The following is a 23,041-nucleotide window of genomic DNA, read 5'->3' on the forward strand; positions in this document are numbered from 1 at the left end:
CGATGCTCGACAAGAAAAGAAAATTAACTGTGTAACTGATTTTTAATAAATATATAAATAAATATTCATTTATTTAATACTACATATAAATACACAAACAAACACACATACACATACCCACAAATATATACATATATGTAATCCGCATTTACATTTTTAAGGGTGCTAGCAATGGCCATGTTGTCATAACTTGGATCAGTACAAAGCATTTGCAGCGGCGCATTTCCGATCTTGCTCGTTGGACATTGTGTCACTTTCAGAGATGATATAGGGCTCCTATCGCTCTTTTTAACCGACTTATTTATTTTATAACATCCGAATAGGGTTCACTTCTTTCTCTTAATTTTAAAATTTTGCTATTCAAATAATAATACAGACACACACATGTATATATATATATATATATATATATATATATATATATATATAGAGAGAGAGAGAGAGAGAGAGAGAGAGAGAAAATAAAAAAAGGAACAAACCGTATTATGTGTTCACCAACGTTTCGTCTTTATTTCGAGACGGCTAGAATGTGTAGTAAAGAACAGCTATATTTTCAATAGAAATTCATTAAAACTCACATTACCTACATATTAGAAGATACGTAAAACTTAAAATGAATAGTAAGCTCTAAAGATATAGGCTTCACTCATTATAATTGCCTTTGTATTACTTACCTCAATATCTAACATTCATTATATATATATATATATATATATATATATATATATATATATATATATATATATATATATAATGAGATAGAGAAAGAGATCCTTTATAAGGGGGCAGAGTTTTTCCTAATAATATATTACTTGAGATTGATAACATTCGAACATCGATTCTCACTAAAATACATAATAAAAAATTCGAATTACTCTGATGCGTGACGTATAGCACTTTCTTCAATTTTTTATCATCTCTTCTTTAAAGCTGACTGCACTGTTGATATGGTAACAATAAAATACGCTCCATTATATACGGTGCATCCAGCGTAGTCTATCGCAATTCGATACTTCTTAAATCAATTGAGTGAAATGCTTCTCAGCTTTCTGTACCTGGTACTTTATCAGACAACTGAAAAATAAATAACTATAAATAAACAAAACCACTTCCTCTTTTAAGTGATATAATATCTTGGTAGTGTTTTTTTTCTTCTTTGTGTATATCGTTTTTGTACATCTGATACAATTATTCTACAATCCTTGGCCTTTTGGTCAGGATCAAAGTGTAGCAGCTGTTCTTCAGATGCTGCACTTCTATTTCTTGTTCTCTTTCAGTGGAGGAGAAATCCTTCACGACTGAGGCAATTTCTATTTTTGTACCTTTTCTCCACGTTAAAAAACGACCCTGGTGTCTAACTCTGTCCCGTGGGGAGGCATAGTAAATAGGTACAATTATTCTACAATGTACTAACACGTGGTTATTTTAAATGCAGACTGGAACGATAAAAGTGTCCCCCAAAAGAAAAGAAAAACAGTACTGCTTTATTTTAATACTTTTATTGAAAAAGAAAATCTACCCAAGTATCTTGATTATGTAGTATAGTTTTTATCTATTTAATGTAGATGCCTTCAATCTCAATCATTGCCTCGATACGGATCCGGAACTGGGAGGAATCCTTTTTCACATGCACCGGCTGGAATGGTGAAACTTCGGTGAATGGCGGTGATCAGTATGGCTTTGTTGTTGTGGGATTTTTTGTTGGTGATGTTCTCGACGTATGACCAATCTAAGTAGTGCATCGATTTCATGTCGGGGAAGGAAGGGGCAGTGAGCATAAAGGGTACAAAGTCATAGCACTCCTCATGAAGCCTGTTTTTGTCGGACTTGTAAGTGCCAGCGACCACTTGATTGCATCAGTGGATCAGCACACTCCACATAAAATCTAAGTACGCTTTGTGTTAACTTTCAAGCTGACTTCGAAGATGTGAAGTGGCATGATATAGTGTAAGAATTGAAATTGATTTGACTTACCGGGAGGTGGATCGGAGGGAAGAAAAGACACTGGACTGCTGTTTTGCCATTACGGAGAAACTGGGTGTCTATTTACTACTAAGTTAAATAGACATTCTAATCTCGTTGGAAATCACGTTGGAATTCTCGCCACTGAGAGTTAGGATGTATAAAAGGAGTTGTATCACTACGGGTTAGTGATTAGTTAAGAAGCTAGTTACCTAGCTTGCTAGTCGGTTGGCGTCTCTTAGACTGATTACCGCGTTACTGCTATTCGGCAAACGTTACCAGTTAATTGTTCCCTTTACAAGGAAAGAAAAGACTGCTTGTAAGCAACGTCACCATTTCGTTGCAAGCCCTTACTTCCTTTTCTTACCCCCTTTCTTGTTGGTGAAATAATCCCGACAATAGCCATCACTTAGAACCGCAACAAAGACTATAACCCTAACCAAACACTTTGTTTTCATAATCCTGGGCACGTCCGTATAATTCGGATTTATATTTTTAAAGGTGCTAGCAATGGTCTTGTTGTCATAACTTGGATCAGTACGAAGCATTTGCAGCGGCGAATTTCCGATATTGCTCGGTGAACAGTGTGCCAGTTTCAGACATGATATAAAGCAACTATCGTTCTTGAAAAATGTACATAAATAGGCAACTAGTGGAGGGTCTGCAACAAAAAAAAGACAACCGATCTTTATAAAACTGAAATGGAATAATATCGTCATTTTTAGGGCGATGAATTTATCGTTCCAGCCTGTACATAATTCGTTTAAATAATCATATGCTTTTGGGATCGATAATTCATTCTCATCATTTTATATATTAATGTCTACATTACAACCGGTTTCTTAAAGTATGTTTTAAATTATTTCTCCTATTATAATGCGACACTTACATGATTTCCCTGTTTTCATTTTGATATTATTAAATAAAAAAACCGTAAATATGACTATAAAATTCGTGAGAAACTAGCGAAAACACTATCCCATATAGAAACCTTAAAGACACGTCAACTACTTTTTCAGCATTAATCCTATGAAATTAATTAAAATAATTGAAATAATTAGTTTATAAAAACTATTAAAAATGCTAACTTAACGATTAAAATAAAACTTAACAGAACATGACAAAGTGAAATTTCTCTTCAGTGTTCGATGCGTGCTGTATTAAATTGCATACTATACTTAAATCTGAAATGATGTTGCTATCATATTACACGATCTGGGAGGTTTTTTGTATACTCCTTTCCTTCACTCCAGTCTTTACATTTTCAAGATGTAACGTGTAACGCATATGGGTTCTATTTTAACTACACACGTGGTTGATAAACTTTACTTAGCAATGTGGCTAAATTATTCGCTCTAGACACCAAATCATTGAGTAATTGCAATTTGCGACGAATCAGAACAATTGTCTCTTTTTTAAATACAACGCCATATTTAATATATTACTCTAACACGTGCATTTTGGATTAAATTTACAGAGGAAAACGGCCAGGGTTACACATATTTCATAAACATAGTAGCTTTAAGATAAACAAACACATTATATATATATATATATATATATATATATATATATATATATATTATCTTGACTATGTATGTATGTGTGTGTGTGCTTAGAGACAAACATACATACATATATACACGTAGTGACACCCACATAGGTAAGTACCATATAATAAATGATAGCGGAGTATATATATATATATATATATATATATATATATATATATATATATATATATATATATATATATATATATACTCTTCCGCTACCTAATACCAGGATCGAAACCAAATCGGAGCTTCTAGCCGTTGCGCTATACGGCTGCTGCTATGCAGGCAGGTAAGTACAATATAATAAATGATAGCGGAGTATATATATATATATATATATATATATATATATATATATATATATATATATATATATATATATATAGGGTAGGAGATTTATAGATAACCTTATATGCATAAACGATAATGATGAATTCGAAAAACATAAACATCTTATATATCCAAACGAACTAAAATTGAATTGTGAACATAGAGGACAACAGGCTACATTTCTGGATTTAGATATAACAATTGAGAATGAGATTTTTCTTTATAAAATATTTGATAAAAGAAACGCATTCCCCTTTAAAATTGTACGTATGCCCCATAAGGATAGCACCTGCCCTGTTATTGTGTTTTATGGAACTATTATGTCAGAGTTTTTGAGAATAGCTCGCGTTACTCTAAATTAACAGATTTTATACCACCGGTTTCTAGCTTAGTAATAAGGATGATAAAACAAGGGGGAGATAAAAATAAAATATTTAAACAGTTAAATAAAGCATTTGTTCGTTATCCTGTTGCTTTTGACTCGTTTAAGATAAACCAGACTATATTAATAAAGGAAATCCAAAACTATATTAGCAATGTATAAAATGTATTTATAATTACATATAATAAATTTATAGATATAATAAAAAAATAAATAAATAAAAATGTATATATGTAAAAATAAAATATTTTAAACCTTTATATATCTAATTTTAAATAAATAAGAATGTAAATATACAAACTACTAATTATAGTGGGGTTGATAAGTAGTTAAATGGATTAATCCAAATCTTATAAATACAAGACTGATAAATTAAAAAATGTATCCATTTTAAATGTGGAAATTGATTAATCGCACAGGTAAGAAATTCATTTTTATACTATGAAAAGGTTAGTAATTGCAATTAAGAATAGGAAATTGGATCAAATTTTTGTAACATGTCTTCTTCCTAAGATTAAGGGTGGTGGTGTTTGATCAACACTGCTGGGGAGCCATGATGCAATATACTGTTTTGTTTTTAAATCCCCGAAACAGTGTTTCATGGAAAACAGCTGATGATCCCTTGAAAAATAAAAAAAAATTGGTATTATAGTAAATTCGAGAGAGTTGATGCAGTGATTGCAGGTGATTAAATGACTTACTGACTAGATGTTTTTTTTAACGAATGATAAAAAGTAATTTTTTGTATAGTTTCAAATGTTAAAAACTTCAAAGACTATATATATATATATATATATATATATATATATATATATATATATATATATATATATATACGAGCAAACAGTTACGAAAACATGTTAAAAACACTTTGAAAAAGAGTTAAAACATATTTAATCTGAAAAGGAAGCACTAGATAAGTGGATAGTCCTTAATCCACGGAGTCTCATAGAAATACTTTCCTTCTCATCAGAGGGTAGGAATTAGCAAAATGCGGGATCAGATTTTGCATTCAAAAGTATTTGATGTAACAACAAGTAAGTCAAAGATCTTACTTGAAAACAAAAAAAAGTGAAGCAGAGGGAATATGCTGGAGAAAAAGGTGATTACACATGAATGGATCGTTTGCTAGAATATAAATAATCCAGTGACGGTGAAATCCAAATGTATAACTTCAAGAAAGTTAATTTAATTTTAATTTATTTTACCATCTTGGATCATTTTGGTAAATTTAATTGTAATTTTCATTTTATTTTGTATATATATACTCTTCCGCTATCATTTATTATATGGTACTTACCTGCCTGCATAGCAGCAGCCGTATAGCGCAACGGTTAGAAGCTCCGATCGGGTTTCGATCCTGGCGTTAGGTAGTTGCTAGGTAGTTGCTTGTCTAGCCCACTGATGAGCTGTGAAACAGCGAAACAGTACTCCATGTGGATGACTCTATATATACATATATATATATATATATATATATATATATATGTATATATATATATATATTATACGTCCATAAACAGCTTTATAAATACACGTTCCCTATTGTGAACCCTTTTTAACTTGTGCTCATTCCCTTCGTTGTTTCTCTAATCGAAATTGATGGAGATGTTGGTTTATGGGTTCTCATAAAAGATAGGCTTTGTTTCGCAATCATCTCCTTAATTTCCGCAATCCGCCAATCCAATGTGAATTCTTAGCATAATTCTCATCTATTCATTTCTGTCATTTATCCGGACGATATTGCCCGAATCTCTTCACTTGTGTCACTCAGCGGGAAATAACAGTGAACACATTATTTGCTAAAAATAAAGGGCCTACTTCAAAATGGACTCGGTGAGCTATGCGTGTGCTGTTTTTTCGATTGAACAAACATATTTTACCAAATGTAATTAAAAATGTGTATTTTAATATAAATTAACAAAAAATACATTTTGGTACGGCGCCAAAACTATAACATTTACTTTTTATTACGTTTGCTTTTTTGAAATCACATTAATTATATTTTTAAAGTTTTATGTCATTAATTTATATTTTATTAAATTTTGTTAAATCAGAAATCAAAGTATGCATTGCAGATGAGGAAGCTGGTTTGGGAAACGCTTTGGTAATGACGCGTTTAGAAAACTGGCAAATATTAAAGACACCCTTGAAACCTCTTAAACCAGGAACATGAGAGGAATAAATGATAGAATATTTGAAAGACTAAAAGAAAAATTGTCAACACTTTTGAAGAAATACTGGATTTGTAAACAATTTCGACTGTTAAACACATTAATAAATTGCCTTATTTTAGCTGCAGAGAGACCGGAAATCATTCACGCCTGCAAACGCAAATAGAACACTTCTAAATCATGCAAATTATACAGGCAATGGGGAAATTTATAATGGAAATAAAAACATTATTTTTTTTGTTTAATTAAGAATGTTTCATGAATGCGTGTAGTCAACACTGTAAACTCATTTGTATTAAAACATCCACTATTTTTTTATTCAATAAAAATGGATGCTCTCATTCCATCTCGTATTTCATGAGCAAAATGATATTCCCAAATTAAACGCGCCCGACTTACAGACCGACATGTTGGTATTAGCTTTTATAAGAATTCGAATACACATCTAAAATAATAAATGCATCTACTCTAGTAAAGATCAAGTATGATACCACACAGACTTGAAGAAACGTGACTAAATATTTTCACTATATTCTATTATAATGCGAACTGATATAAGTACAAACTACAGTTTCCTGTGTCACCTTACTGTAATGAAACAGCACCTCTCCTGTTAAGCAGTTTCTCACTCTTCTAGGACGGTGGCAACTTGGGTTCATCCGGTTATCGAATGTGCAAAACTCGCATTGAAGTTATGATCAGTTTTCGTTGTCCTCTGCTTGTTTCTACCCCACGTGCAGAAAACATAGATGTTTAAGAAGCATCTTAGAGTGATAATCGCAATGTTGAATCAGCGGTATTCTCGTGTATTGTCTACTTCTAGCTTTGCATGTGATTGCTAAGACTTAATGTTCTGGATTTCGAGAGTGAAACTTACATTCTAGGAAAAAAAACTGTTAGCAACGTATTTCTAAGTAAGTTTAGACAAATCTGACCCACGATTATACTAGGTCTACGCGAAATACTAAATTGCCTTACAGTAACAACAGTAGCAACAACAATCTGAAGGAATATAAACAGGTCGTATAATTGTCACATTGTAATGTTTGATTGCATCGGTAATAGTTTGACCTAGAGATAGTGGCAGTCCTAGAGATAGTGGCAGTAAAGGTCATTTTGAATATTATATAATAGAAGTTTCTTTGTATTTCTCTTTCCTATTTCTTTTTTCTTTTAACAGCTCTTCGCTATTTTAAGATTTAACTTTAAGAATTATAAGCCACAAATATGCAAACGATACATTGGCTGATTGACGCCATCATCTTTTTTTTTTAATTTTTATCTTGGAAATGCTTTGAGAGGAGGTTTTATAATTTATGCATCAAATACTTTTTGCAGACTGTTATTCTCATCTTCATATTTGTTATTTCACCATATTTCGACCAACTCATCTTTTGAACTTAGGTTATAATCTTGCGACGGGATAGGAATGCTGACTCTTGTAACTTATCCCGATAAATTACTGTCTTCCACAGTAGTTGTAAAACTACATTTTAGCCAGCTCACCCCCTGGCCTGCTCTAGTAGGATCGAAACTGCTATCTGCAAACAATGGTCATTTGGAAGGTAGTGAGACAGCAAATATTGAAAGCAGTGATTAATGGAGTAAAGTTACCAGAGTCAGAATTCCTATCCCGTCGCAGATAATAACCTGAATGAAGCCAGAGGATGTTAGCGGAAACGTGGTGAAACAACAACAAGTATTAAGATAACAGTTCGCAAAAAGAAAGAATGACATTTCTGTTTGTTATTCTTTGGGAGTGCTTTAAAATTACATATTGTCTCATTGCCTTCACCGAAGGAAGATAAAAACGCCCGATTTTTATGAGTTTTTGCATCCAAAGAGAAAAATACTTTCTTTCAGTATTTCTATCCAAATCCTTATATTTTCTCTATCAGCTTTTATTCTACCACTCCTTATATGATTTCCGATGTCTCTTACCTTAGTATTACATCGAAATTTCTGTTTAAATATTATTGTTACACAATATCATCCAATCTGACTTCCTTAACAGATTTGAAAATTAGCTATGTTGTACACAACTTAAAAAGCGTTAACTTTTAGTCCCATCACCACAATTTAAAGTCCCCCATATTTATTTTATAAGTAGCTTATTGAGTGTGTTCCGCCAAAGTTGCTCTAATTAGTTGAAATGTAGAAATTATTTGTTCGGTATAATTATTTATGCTTAAATGCATATAAAGAACGTCGACTAAGACACATACCAAATAATATAAACGACCATATTTTTATGTGAGCATTTACCACCGTCTCCAGAGATAGGTGTATGTATTTTACAATTTAATTACATTTATATTGACTGGGTTTCCAACATTATTGAAAGAAAAAGGGATCTAGTTCCATATCAAGGAACATAACATACATTAATGCAAACGGAAAAAGGCATGAAGATCATTAAGTATTATCAACCTCAAAATATTTGGAATCGTCAATAAGCCAATAAAGTAATAAAAAACATGTCAAACTGTAGACTTTGCTGTTCCAGTTGATCACAGGGTGAATATCAAAGAAAAAGAAAAATGGAACAAATGCACAGACATAACCAGAGAGCTAAAAGGGATATGGAAGATGAAGAAAATCAAAATAATATCTATAATAGTAAGAGCACTAGGAACACTCCCCAAAAACCTTGTAAAAAGAATGGGAGAAATTGGAATCAAAGGAATGACTGGAAAAATACAACGAACAAGAATCATGAAAACAGCTGAAATATTATGAAACCCCGTTTAATGTGAAAACTAACCGACAGGAGCAACAAGTGCGGGTCAGACAAAATGCTGCAAAGGCAAAACATGAAACACTATATGGAATCAAGAACACTGAAACCACATATCTATTATTTTCACTAACCCTAGCCCCATTGTCACATCACTAACTCCCCCCAAAAAGAGCAAGCCCAAATAACCAAGTAAAGTCAAGGAGGAAGAAAATACCGATGAACTGACCAGACCTCAGCCCAATAAGTCCGAAGAGAAATGGGACCTTGGGGAGGCTTATTGCTACGCAAATCCTAGCAAAGACCAATAGCTGCTGCCAACGAGAAATCAATGACAAGCAGCTATTGCGATAGTGCAAATTTATTTGCAAATGTTATCGAAAGAGGTGGAGAGCACTGGAAACCTGGGGAAATCTTTGCCACTCAGCTTCCAGGGAACACACCAAGCTGTACATGTGTGAAAGTTCCTTGCGAGCCAATACTAGTTATAATAATAATAATAATAATGTATTGTAATAATGAGAATAGTTGTGCTGAAAATAATATTCATAAATACATTACACTAAAAGGCAAACGAAGATACACATAATCACAGTAAAACACAAGCATCGGTTATTATCAGAAATAGAGGTTGAAAAAGAGCTAAGAGGGGCGAACAAGCAATCAGATATTTACCTCAACAGGGCGGATAATACTGGACACAGGTCGTAGCTTATAATCTCTCAATACAAAGAGAAGAGTAAGGGCTGTTGCTATCAAAAAATAAGTAGTATAGAACTGTCGTTCGTACAAATAAATGCAACAACATCGAGACTAAGTGATAAACAATGCAAAGACGTAAAATTTGCTTAAGAAGTTAAAAGAATATAGAATATAAAAATATAGTACAATTAAGTGGAACGGCACTAAGGACAGTCCTGAAAACCTAGAAGAAATCAGTAGGAGGAATTGGAATAAAGGCGAAGACTGAAAGTAAACTGCTGACGAAAAAAAAACTCTTCTACGGAAATTAACACGTACAAAGTACAAACACTAAGCAGCCACAGGATAACAGAAAGAAAAAATAAAACGAAACGATGGAAGGAACATCCAATACAGCTTAGTTATATGAAACTTCAAGAAAGCGTATAAAATTGGTTCTTCTACTAAGAAATGTGGGAAATCGATAAAGTGATTTTGGTTGAAGGTTGAATACATTGGTAAGCGGTTGTTGCAACAAAGCAACATTTAAAGAAACTCAGAAACCGAAAATTTGAGAAAACTGGGTGTCACTCAAGCAATGAAGAAAGCCACAGCCTTTTCCACTGTGATGAGATTTTATACAAAATGAAATAATTCTAATAATGATTAAAATAGCAATGAGGTCAAATAAAAATATAAACATAAATGTTGTTTATGCACGTTTAATAAATTAAAGCCCTACCTACCAAGTAAACTTCATCATATGAATTTATAACCTTGATGTTAAAAATGAATTGTATCGTTATTTTTCCATGAATTTTACTTTAATGAAATACTAGGAAAGAGGAAAGTTTCCTTGGAAACGTGGATAGGATCGTTTTAAAGTTTAATGTCAATTCATACGTGTCAAAACGATCTCTTAAGTCGCAAGTTTGATAAATTATGTACATATTTTTCAATTCACTATTTGATATAAACAAATGACGTTGCCAGAATTAAGCCTTAATTATTAGAAATACATGTATGTAATGTATTATTTTATGATATGGAGTTTGTAGATACCATAAAATGTATAAATGTATCTCTCTTTCTCCCTCGCTCTCTCTTTCTCTCTCCTTATATATATATATATATATATATATATATATATATATATATATGTGTGTGTGTGTGTGTGTGTGTGTGGTGGATTCTCTCATCGAAGACGATTGATGAATGGGGGTCAAGTATGCCATCTTCAGCAGCTCCTAAACTTTGTGACACCACATACATAATTGCAATCTTGTAGACGTCCGACAAACTCCTCCGCAGATGGTGAACTTGCATATGCTCGTCGGTCAACAGATGACCCTGCTTAGCTGCGTGCTTTGAAACCACAGTTGCATACATAATCATTTTTGGTAGACTTTTCTGGTGTTTTGCTTTCAGATTTGCACGAATGGTGTCCCTATGACGAAGGCGGTTATGCCCAATTTTTTTGGCCCTAAAAACACATCTTCCTCCGATCTCTGCGACCCCTTGCTGCACTCTCCCAGGAACTCAGAGAAATTCCAAAACGCTTCAGGTTGTCCTTTAGTTTATCTTTGTAACAAAGCAGGGGACATTTTAAAGGGCGGCAAGAATTTGCCAGTTGCCCATAAAAAAGTTGCTTAAGAACTCTTGAGTCATCCATTCTCGCAAGATGACCCGACCACCGAATTTTTATCCTGATCAAAAATGATCCAATACCAGTGATTTCACATCTTCCCAGTAATTCACTATTTGGAATACGATCCTGCCATCCAACATTGCTAAGAGAACGCAGATATCTCACATGGAAGGACTCAAGCTGATTTATATTCTTGCGATACAAGGTCCACGTTTCGGCACCATACAGAAGAGTAGGCACAACAACAGATTTGTAGACTACCACCTTCATTTATAGAGACATATCGCGGTTGTTCCAGAGTCTGTGTTGCAACCTTCTAAATGTCTCACTAGCTTTATTAATTCTACTTTGGATGTCCTTTTCAAATTAAGCATCATCAGACACAACAGATCCGAGATATGTAAAAGATACTGTTGTCAAAGCTACACCATTAACATAAAGCACTGGTGGTGAAGAGGGCGTAGCGTTTTGTTTGGCTGGTGAATAATTTCAGTCTTATTATGCTAATTGTAAGACCGAAGGCATTACATGCACCAGAAAAGCTATTGAGGATGTTAAGCATGCCACAAAGACTATGGGTGACAAGAGTACAGTCATCAGCATGAAAGAGACTTAGAACGGTCTGTACAGAAGGCTTTGTCCCTGAACCGTTGCTAGTTAAATAATCGCCCACATAATCGATACTCAACACTTACACCTCCTGCACTGTTCTTGAAAGCTATCTTAAGAATCGCCGAAAAGAAAAGAGCAAATGGGATCGGAGCAAGGACAGATCCTTGCTTAGTTCTATTTAACATTTCAAAAGGTTTACCTTGTTTATAGCAAGATCGTACTGTCAACACCATTCCCCAGTGAAAGTAGATAATAACATTCAACATCATGTCTGTAATACCGAGCCTTTTTCCAAACAGTGCACAGGGTATCCCTTAAGACGCTATCAAATACCTTTGCTAGGTCAACGAATATAACAAACCAGTCCTTAGTCTGCTCCAACGCTTTTTCTGTACTTGCCTAAGGCTGAAGATCATGACCACAGTACCTCTTTCTGCCCTAAAACAACACTGGGGTTCTGGGAGCACAGTTTTACAGATTGCACCATTGAATCTGTTTAAGTTTACACGAGCTAGAATCTTACTAGTAACAGATAAAAGATACATTCCTCTATGGTTATCACACTCACGCTTAGTTCCCTTATGCTTAAACAGATGAATAATTGACGTGTCTTTGAACTGTTGTGGTACGGTACTAAGTTTCCGTATTAATGAAAACAGGCCACTTAGTTTCCTAATTAGCAGTTGGCTTCCACATTTTTATACTTCTGCCGGTATGCCGTCATCACCTGGAGCCTTACCATTTGAAAGTTGCTTTACAGCCCATTCAATCTCCGACATGGATTGACTATCAGCAAGCGTCGCGATGGTTGGCCTCTGAGGAATATCATCAATCACTACTTTATCCACTGTCGATCCTACGTTTAAAATATTTGAAAAGTGTTCAGCCCAGCGCTTAGCAATTTCTTCTCATCAGTAGTAGAAGGCCATCCTACGAAAATATTGGATATGTCCTCCTTAAGATGGGGGCACCCCCCATTGAGGTTTTGGTAGAATGATTTGTGCCAACATTTTTGCCATTCCGAATGCCTTTTGTTTCACTGAAGAAATTTTGTCAGTAATCCGTACTAGATGAATTTGATGCATGTTATCGAGCAGAGGGACGATAGTTGGAGCATTTTAATCAAACCGATCTTGGTTTCTCCTTCGAACATATCCTAATGACTCTTTGGCAGTGTCAGATACTTCAGTTTTAACTTCTCTCCAAGATGCCTCAATGCCATTCCCACTTACAACGGAGGACAGCTTTTCATCAGAAGTTTTTGAAAACGAGTGCATTGTCCCCTTAACCTTCAACTTTCCTACATCAATTCTCTTGATGGAAGAATTACGTTAGTTTTGTGGAGCAGATCAATTTATGGTCTGACCAACATTCCCCGATGCTGTAAGAGCGTGTGACATTTATATATTGTCTATCAGAACGACACATAATGACATATTCAATGAGATGATGATGATTAGACCAGGTATGTTTCCAACCGGCTTTCTTGCAATTAGGCAGATGAAACACTGTATTAGTGAGCCAACGATCAAATTCACTTCAAAGAGACACTAAGATAACAACATTTTAGTTGACTTTACCAATTCCATGTGAACCAATGACATTTCTCCAAAATTGTGTATCACTACCCACACGAGCATTCAAGTCGGCCAAGACAAACAGCTTATCCTGTGTACAGACCTTGTTAATCTGTTAACGTAAAGAGGAATAAGACCTCTTTTTTAACTCGTCAAATGAATTAAGTGTAGGGACATAGCAACTCAAAAACGTGTCATATTTGTCCTTTTCTACTGCAACGCGCAAGGACATAAGTCTGTCATTTATACCAACAGACAGCGACTCAAGATTTTTGTAATATCATTCCTGATCGCAAACCTTACGCCAGATACACGTTTCTCAGAACTTGGTTTTCCAATCCAATAAAAAGTGGATCCGCCTTCAACTTACTCTAGCTGTCCTGTATCATTTAATATAAATTAGAATAGTGTATATATAAAAAATATGACAATGCATACAAAAATAAACGAACGGGCTAAAATAAATAAGCAACAATATCTATCAATCTGCTGGAAAATTCCGGCCTGAATGAGCTTCGACACATATTATAATTGCCTTAAAGATATGGGTATAACTGCTGGTGTTAACGAAAAATGAATATTTTTTCTACTTCGATTTGCGCAAACACATATGCATGCATATATATATATATATATATATATATATATATATATATATATATATATATATATATATATATATATATATATGTGTGTGTGTGTGTGTGTGTATAATTTGTGTGCTTCTTAATTCTTCTAAAGAATCAAAAATGCCGTTGGGAGCACGTATATAGTTATATAATGGATTGTGATTTATAGACTTTGAAAAGAATCTCAGTATCTCAAAGCGTTACGTTAATCCACTTATGAAGAATCCATTGGATTCTGCAAAATAAATAAGCATTGGAATCAGACAAGAACGATTCCGCCGAATTTGTTTACATTTTCTTTTTTATTTTCTTTTTTTTTTTTCGTTTTCACCTCCGGCAACTTTCATCAGTTATCACGATTTACGGCTAGGTCTTCCATTTGTGTTCACTTCAGGGAAGTGTCTTTAAACATCGCCATTCTCTGGAAAAACAGCACACGAGAAAACACACAAATGTGTTTGTATACTAGCATTGCTACCAGACGTTAGTTATGTATCACATTAACTGAAAACTCTGATTTGATTTCTTCAAATCAGACATCGTTTCTTTTGCGTGTGTTTACAAATGTCGTCTATGCTATACATGGTATGTGTTTGAATGAGCTCCAAACTGTGGTCCCTTCTTAAAAATGTCCCTGTCTAGTTACGTGCATATTTATTAAGTCTAGCCTATTAGCCACCATCTTATATAACTTTTGCAGGACATTATATACACATGTTACATGGAATGACACGATAACTATGACATCATTTTTAAAGGAAGTAGGTCCTTTTTTTCTCTCTACCTATTCTGTACTCCGCACGCTTTCAGTAGACACCGGTACCATCTCTGCATATTACTACTATGCTGGGTGTTCGCAACTCTTTACTGGTTATTCAACACATACACAAATCGTTTATTTTTCTCTTGCATTTGCTCACAAATGACGACTATGCTTTACATTGTATATGTTCGACTGAGGATCAAACTGTGGTCCCTTCTTTAAAAAGTCCCTAACAAATGCTCCTCTAATCAAAACAACGGTCGAAAACTCCATTTTGTCTATGCCTAAACTTTGCAAAAGTTCCATGAATAGACTGCCTTTCCTAAGTATTACCAATCTTTGAAGTAAAACACTGCATGTGTGTTTCGATGCTAGCTAAAAATTGGTCGTTTTTAATGCTAATGTAAATAAATTCTCGAGTAATCAATTTGCATAAATACTCTTCACCAAAGTGCAATCATTATCGATAATCAGGGCGTTGTTTACCACTCAACCTAGCACTTATTAGTTTTTTACCCTCGAGTAGCCTCCGGTCCTTTATAAATGGTGAGCATCAAGTAAAAAAATGTATTATTAATAATATACGAGAAAATGTTCCGATCGTGCAGTAATTGTCATAACATTTCGACCGGTGTTATCCCCGACTAACTGCAGATACGATTTATACCATGGTGACAAGAAAGTTGTTGCGGTGTTTGACTCTTAAATTAAGATGAATACATCTTAGTTCAAAGAAAAAAATATTAATCGAAATGAACACCATCAGAATTAACAAAATGTCGCCAACACAAAACAAGTATATTTATGTCAGTAGCCTAAAAATCTTGCGCTCTGGTTGCCAAAGTTGCCGAAAGGGGGTTTGATATCGTTTAGGTGTTTTAAGCATTTCTCACACAGAATGTTGTCGATATGCTTAAACACGTTGTAGTCGGAAGGTGAAAAGTCCACAGAGAATAGCGGATGAGGGAGAGTTTCGTAGCTTAGTTCGTTCAACTTTTTCAAGATCGGTTTATCAACTTGCTGTCGGGCATTAGCACGGGGGAGAATTGGACTTTTACTAATGGCTAATGCTTCATGTTGTTGTCGAGGTTTCTGATGAATTTCATCCATTTATTGACAGTACTTCGTCGTCGTAATAATTTCTTCCTGCATTAAAATAAAATGGATGAAACTGATCGCAGACAACCAAAATTCATCATTACCTTCTTTTGGTGCAAGTCTGGTTTCTGAAAGTGTCGTGGAGCTTCGTCGGCCTCTAAGCACTGAGCTGAGTGTCGCCGGTTGTAAATAACGTTTTCATCGCAAGTCACAACTCGGTTGAGAAACGGATCGTTCTTGTTGCGGAAAAAGACTAGAAAGTGACACTTCATAACAGGTTTATTTTGCCGCCGTTTACTTCGTGAGCCATCTATTTATCAAGTTTTTTTTTTTTTGTAATTTCAAAAAGCTTTTACGTGATTGTAAATTTTCGTATACATTACGTGTAATTCAGAAATTCGTGAACAGTTGTGCGTGGAATAGCTTTGACTTTGGTTCAAAGTTGATCATTAACATCCGATTGCCGACAACTAAGCCCATCATTTTAAAGATTTTATTCGCAACCACGAGACTATATGTCAAATAGGCACAAATTTGCAATATTGCGGCGATGTGATAAAGATATATGTTTGGTTTACTGTGCATGAATAGTTACGTTGGGTAATCTTTTCTGAACCCTGTATAAGAGCGAATGACTAGTGATTGATAGACCAGTCTAGACGTGGCAGTTATGCTCTCTGCATAGACAAATGATAGGTTAGTAGAGATATTGAATATTTTCAGGTTTGAATAGTTTCTATCACAGTAAAGAGAGTCAACCTTACTTGTAGAAATCTTGGTAATGTCTTCAATGTATTTGCTATAATATGAATGCTATGCCGAACGTAACCCATAGTTTTTATATATTTTATAAGATGAATTAAAATTCATTGCCATATAAAGGTGTTTAATTTTATGTTATTTATTTTTCTAGGTTGTAAATTGGTAATTTGATATGCTTTTCTTTCTTTTTTCTTTTCTTTACTAAAGCGGCGTTTGCCATAGGCCTACTAGGCAATTGCTTAAGGCCTCCGATTAATGGGGGCCTCGCACAGGAATCCTAAGAAGAAAATATGTATACATAATGTTAATTATGGATATAAACCTAGGCGTTTTAATATAGGCGTGTGATACAAACGTGCATTTCCGTGCATACTTAAAGTAAAAGTAGAATTCACTAGAGAAATTACCCATAAATATTAATATAGATACGCAGTGGTGGGTTTCTATTTAAAAAGCTACCAGACAAAGTGTCTGCCGATTAATTCATCTACTTTATTTATAGAATCTAATCTAATCTTGCATATTATACGCAGACAATGTATTTATAGTCATTGCATTAATCGCACATCAATTATGTTCATTCTAGCTGCCGGATCACGTGTGTATGAAACTACTTTGTTCAGGTCTATTAATAAAATTAAATAATTAATAAAAACTATTAGACAATACCGATAAAACGCCTGAACAGTCTGGCGATGATATCTATCGAACAAAATATCGTCCGGTCTTTGGATTATTCACAATTTATTCGATACTTTGTTGCTATCAAACCACAAAAGGTTGATTTCTGTTGAAAGTTCATATCTGCACGAATATGTTTGTAAGAATTTCAATTATTTATTAATCCAGATAAAAATACGTCTAGTGTCTTAATAAACTCAATTCTATATTTGTGTATTTATTTTTATTTTTTATTACATGTGAGGCCATCCAAAATCACTTCGTTTAAGTCCTCCAATTTTTAAAGACTGGCCCTGGTTATGGGTTATTTGGTGTACTTATTTCTTTCGCTCGTCCTCTAGCATTACTCGAGAGTTGTTATCCTATCCAATGTATTGTGTAGCATTAAATAAAATTACATTTCCTGTGCGTATAAACCTAAGTAGTTAATTCTATTATAATAGGTGTCATTGTATCCACTGTGATTTAAACATAGTTTATTACACTTGAATACATTACAATGCCTATTGTGTTATACATGTTTTAGTATGACTTTAAATCAATTATTATTGCTTCAGTAATATTATTCAATTATGTTTAACTCATCATCCATGCGTTTCTTCTATGTATTCTAAATTATTAAAATTATTTATATTGTACTATGTTAATCATATTCGATTTTTTCTACAATATTCTAAATTTATATACAGTATTTAACTATTAATAGTGTCCTATTTTATTATGTTGAATTCAAAAATCAAAGATGGCAATTATATCATAATGCACAATTGAAACTAGTCATCTAATGTTTTCGGAATAAGGTAAGCATGCCTATATTCTTTTTATTATGAGTAAATGGTAATATGAACATCAACTTTGACTTTGTAATATAGATTCGTTTTATATATATATATATATATATATATATATATATAAATTTATATATATATATATATATGTATAGTATAGTAAGTTATAAAATATATATGGTGATTAAGCTACACTGAATATTCCGTGTTTCATTCACTTCAGGCTTATGCGCGGAATATTACGTGTAGCTTAATATGTATACTATACACACACACACACACACACACACACACACACACATATATATATATATATATATATATATATATATATATATATAGGTGTGTGTATAGGTGTGTGTGGGTGGTCAAATTTGCAATATGTATTGTTAGAGTGAAAAAAATAAATACATATTATATACACACATTTATAATTGTCAATGTCATTTTTTATAGTTACAGTCACAGTTTGTTCATGTTTTCACAACCATAAGTGCAGAATTAAAACGCCGCCCCAAACCACTATTTCTCCAGTGGCAAGTAGCGTTAACATTATGCCACGTTAACCGACACGTTAGTTCTGAGAAATGTAATATTTATTAAGCCAAATGCATGCATGACGTAAGAAGGACAATCTAAAACGATCGAACGACCGAAAACCGTGGTTTCGCACAAGGTAAACCGATCGCTTGTAATATTTTAGACAATGCTCAATATTTCTTGCTACTTCTTAAAACAAACGAAATAATTAAAAATTATAAATAATTAGTTTTTGAACCTACTAGGGTGTTATGTTTCTAAATCCTGCAGTAAATTCACCTTTGACTCTATCAACAAGGAATATTACCTCAAGGCCAGCGTTAACAACTACGATAACTAAGGGAAATTAAACATTTATGAAGCCGACTACAGGCACAACGATATTAAGACCATCAAATACGGGTTCCAATCTCTCGACGGCAGTAATTGTCACTCTACAGTAGTGATTGCTACGATGTGCAGACCGTTTCTATTATATTTGATTCCACCAGGCAAGAAAAATTAAAATAAGAAAGTTAAAAAGCTTCCAGACATTTTACAATTTTTGAGAATCGAATATATGCCATGATTGGCGTAAAGACAAATTAAAATGTATATATATATATATGTATATACATATATATATATATATATATATATATATATATATATATATATAGAGAGAGAGAGAGAGAGAGATGTCTCGTGTCGCGGGGTTCGAATCGTTCGACTGGTAGTAATCGTGACACCCTGCACTGAAGAATCCCGAAAGGATGAAACACTAGTGTCTGTAGGTATTTAATTATTATAGTAAAAAAAATAATTATGACAGCCCCTTTAAGAAATTCGTTTCTTATCGTTGAGCACTTTCAGGTGAATTAAAAGTCGGTCAATTTAGCTCTTATGCGTAGATCATCGTATAACGATTTGATCACTGTCTGTCTGACGTAATGAACATTTAAATTAAAATGTTTAAAATTCAACGCTATTTCACACGGTTAATGGTAGCCGAATGGATACGGCCTCCGCTAATCGAGCCAGAGATGTCGCGTGTCGCGGAGTTCGAATCGTTCGACTGGTAGTAATCGTGACACCCTGCACTGAAGAATCCCGAAAAGATGAAACACTAGTGTCTGTAGGTATTTAATTATTATAGTAAAAAAAATAATTATATATATATATATATATATTAAAAGCGAGAGCAAAGTGTATATATGTATCTAAAAAGTGAGAGCGAAGTATATATATGTATGTATGTGTGTCCGTGTGTGTGTAAATGGATGACTATAATGCTTCTCATGCTGCGTTTAGCATATTGAAAAGTGATACACAATTTACCATTAGCGTATAAAGCGATGCTCTTTGTGTAAACTAATCGAGCTTAGGTATTACACGACTTGAATAGCAGCCGCCGATTAGCGTAATGGTAAGGAGCCCTGACTGCCGTACAGGCGGTCGGGTTTCAATCCTGGCTTGAAGTAGTTGCCTGTCTAGCCGCATTGATGAGCTGTGAAACGGTGAAACAGCACTGTGTGTGGATGACTACATATATATATATATATATATATATATATATATATATATATATATATATATATATATATATATAAATGAAAAGTGAAGGCGAAACTTGCTCGACTGACTCTACCCACTTATTTATTTATTATTTTTTTACCTTTATTAAATGTTTTCCATCCGCCCTTTATTTTACCATAGATACAAAAAACTCAGTCTTCCTTTTTTAACAGCCATAATAAAGTTTTTTTTTATCCCTTGAAGTCATCATGAAATATATATATATATATATATATGTATGTGTTTATATATGTATACATATGCACACATATATATGTATATATATGTATATGTGTATATATATATACATATATATATATATCACATGTATGATGTAAAACACAAAAAAAACAACGTATTACAACAATCTATTTCGCGATGGAAAATGGTTTTTGAAATCTGTTGGGTAATAGTAACTTTAAAGCTGCCTAGCATTGTGCAATCTCTTAAATCATTTAAAAATAAATAGACATTCTATACACTTTAACTTCCATTGTACTATACTCAGTGTGGAAATATTTTAACTTGTATACACGCGCTATCATTCTCTCCGTTTACTTACATTTATACACACATGTTTACATTATTTAACGAGCTGACTCCCTTAAGTTTAACAGCATCGCCTCCAACTTATAGCATGAAATGTCCAAGAGTACTCAATAAACCGCATATTTCTATTAAAAAAATATGCAGGATTTGCATCTAAATCTAATGAATCTAATGATAACAGCATTCGGGCGGGCCACACAAGTAAGTCTGCTGATCATGCCCGAATCTTCCCCCGAAATAGTTTTCAATGCTGATGACATGCTGGAAGTTGGGCCCAGTAACTATAATGTAATCGATTTATATATATATATATATATATATATATATATATATATATATATATATATATATATATATATATAAGATAAAAAGAATACAAATCAGAATTATAATAAAACTATGCAAGGAAATAAATAATTAAGTTTGTAATTTTTGTATTAAAAATTAGTGCGATATAAACAAGAGATAGAAAACTAGATAAAAAATCTAATTTTTGCAGACAAACACCGGAATTATTTAATATAAATTACATATCTCTGTACATAATTCAATCACGAAAATAATTAATAACACATTGTAAAAAAAAAAAAACTCACTTTCTGTTTACACCATACGCGCTGAGTCAGCCGAATTTATTCCTCTGCTGTCTTATGAAACACTAGATTGATCGATTTATCGATTGCTGAAAGCCAGTCATCGGTTTTAAGAATTTCGACCACAATGGGAATGTTCGATGTTGATGTACACGGCTTAGAGAAGAAAGAAGTGTCGACCAAGTCCGGTAGGTATTATCTAGAGAATAACATGGTCACTTTAATGGCATTGACAGATTAAAGGAGTCTGCTGGTATGATCGTTCAAGTATAAAGTGATAATTCCGCCTGTTTTAAATGTGCACCACAGATAAACTGATCAATATCGTATTTCGATTGTGTAAAGTTGATGATATGTGAAACTGCGAAACTAAAGTAAATAGTAAAGATAAGTACATTCAATGCATGTATATATATATATATATATGCACATATATACATATATATATATAGTCATTCACAGACAATACTCTTTCGCTGTTTCACAGCTCATCAGTGCGGCTAGACAGGCAACTGCCTCAAGCCAGGATCTATCTATCTATATCTATATCTATCTATCTATCTATCTCTCTGTATATATATATATATATATATATATATATATATATATATATATATATATATATATATATATATATATATATGTGTGGATGTGATGTGTGTGTGTGTTTGGTGTGTATGCGTGTTATAAGAATATATAACTAGACAACTTTCATGTTTTGTTCCAAGAACCCCCACGATTTAATCTAGGAACAAATGTATACAAGATTTGTCCTGTCATTATCTACGAAACAGTAGAAAACGGTTTCTGACATACCATATCATCTTTAACAACCCACAAAATAGGAAAAAAATCAACGTTAGAGTTTTTTTTTACTAAAAACATATGTAAATCCCATCAACCAGATGTACATGAGGATATTCCTGAGCAAAAATAAAGAAGTAGTCAAGATGGTGTGATTGAAGATATAGAATGAGACGAATCATCAGAGGTAAAGCGGTCAAATGTTATAGTTAGATCAATGAAATACGTAGAGAAGGTAGATGAAATGCAGAACCATTCAAGAACATTGTTTCACAGACAAACCAAACAATTATCTAAAAATATTAGTCACGGACATTAAGAGAGTAAAACAGCAAAAAAAAACCGCATGCAGTATGACAACAAATAACACACAACTAATAATCAATTCTATTACCGATAAATATCAAATAGCAACAAATTGGATTTACAGATCGATCAATTAAGAAGCCGCAACATAAAGCATGGAAGACAGGGCAAATCAATTATCGCAAAAATTAGCCTTTGTAGTTTTGAAAGACCATTAAGAAAATATCACAAATAAACCGACGTTGAGACTTATTAACCTGTGTAAAATTGAAATAGGTTTGGCAAATAAGACAATAATTAGAGAAATACTCAATA

Source organism: Euprymna scolopes, chromosome 8 (assembly GCF_053919585.1).
Source record: "Euprymna scolopes isolate OS-2025 chromosome 8, ASM5391958v1, whole genome shotgun sequence".
Taxonomy (NCBI): domain Eukaryota; kingdom Metazoa; phylum Mollusca; class Cephalopoda; order Sepiida; family Sepiolidae; genus Euprymna; species Euprymna scolopes.